This window comes from Schistocerca serialis, chromosome 9, assembly GCF_023864345.2.
Source record: "Schistocerca serialis cubense isolate TAMUIC-IGC-003099 chromosome 9, iqSchSeri2.2, whole genome shotgun sequence".
NCBI classification, from domain to species: domain Eukaryota; kingdom Metazoa; phylum Arthropoda; class Insecta; order Orthoptera; family Acrididae; genus Schistocerca; species Schistocerca serialis.
The window spans coordinates 478,188,438-478,190,119 of NC_064646.1; positions in this window are offsets into that span (position 1 = coordinate 478,188,438).

The window sequence follows — 1,682 nt, forward strand, 5'->3', positions numbered from 1 at the left end:
TGAGGGAAAGTTCTAGATGACCTTGTCCTTGAGAGATAAGATAAGGACTGTCAGGTTACACACTTGTGCAAGTTATATGCAAAGCTAGCCCCACTCCCGTCCTCCCAAGGAACCACCGGCGACTGACCATGGACTCGCCCATCCCTTCCCTTCTCTCTGAACCCTCCTCTAGTCCCCTACTATTCCCACACCTGTGGACCACTGAAAGTCTGGAACCAGAGGAACTGAGTTATTCCCTGCCCTGTGAAGTGACCATAGGGCATTGATGGCCATTGTGGCCCACCTGGGGAATTTTGACAGCCGATAGCTGAAGCCACATTGGGCGAATCGCGTGTCGACGATGATGAAATAATGAAGACAACGCTACAATAGGTCCCTGAATATAGAAAATCTAAAACCCAGCTGGTGATCGAAACCGAGCCCACTGTGTGGCAGTCAGATGCTCTGACCACTCAGCTGAGTGGGAAGATCCCTTTAGTATATTAGGAATTCAGCTGCCATTTGAAGCCTGGCCTTAATAGTGAATGGATGAAGTGCCAGCAGGGATCAGCACAACTAGCACCCCCAGGCATAATAACAAGAAAACTACTAGATTTGAAGGCAAGTATCTATTAATAATATCTTACAATTATCAGTAGTGTTATTCTATAAATATATTCGGCTATACCTAAGTTTTGTTATTTTTCTTCCAGTAGCACACTGTCCCCCTGATGGAACTGCTGGACGAGGAAACTCACGTACTCCTGGCCGCACTGCCTCAACAACCCATGGGCAGTCTTCCTGATTTATTGGCATGATGTTTGTACTGCCACAGCTGCAGCAGCCACTGCTCTCGAAACTACCACAGCTCAGCGAGCTGCAGGCAAGTCGTACAGGGTATCACTGTCCGCCAACACTTATAACTTGATTCTAAATGGAGCTGAGCGCTCTAGTGCAGGCCTAGCAATAAATAATGACTTTGGTGTGGTGCCTGAAGTTGAAAATGCACAGTATTTCGATACCAAGCTCAATTATTCATGGTACGAGTGGGAATATCTGAGCAACATGATCCAGTATACAGGGTGAGTTACCTGAAACTTGCACCGAAAATACTGCGGAAATGAAAAGTGTTACTTATGTGCGGTTTTCACAGAATCGATTGATAGTGAGGGTATCGTGTTGTCAGCCAATAATCAATTTGTAATAATACTTAGAAACTGTATTTTTTTTCCAAACATATACTTTTTAAATTGAATAACACCTATTGACATAAAGAAACTAAAAGTACGGTGAATCAGAATCTCAGTGGTGTTTGTTGAAGTATTTTAGTGCTAGTCGTTTACGAGATATCGTATTCTGAAAAGTTTCAGCACTGATATTTTTTGTGCCATTCAACACGCATAGCTGTTAGCTACGATGTTATGTTTACTTTCAGTGTACTCTTGTGTTCCTTGAGAGCATTGTGACTTGTTTGTCAGTTAGAGTGTGACGGTCCAAGCAGTAGGTGTTGAATGGAGGATGGGGTCTACCAGTGCAAAATCAGCCGAAAAGCTCATGACGTAGGGAGAGCCTATAAAGAATACAGTTCACTCCTGTATGGTGTATTCGGTAAGATATCCCAATAGATGTCAACCATCTTCAATCAGTTACGTGAAAGTGGTAGTGTAACATATCGACAATGTGACAGAAGGAAACAAGTGACG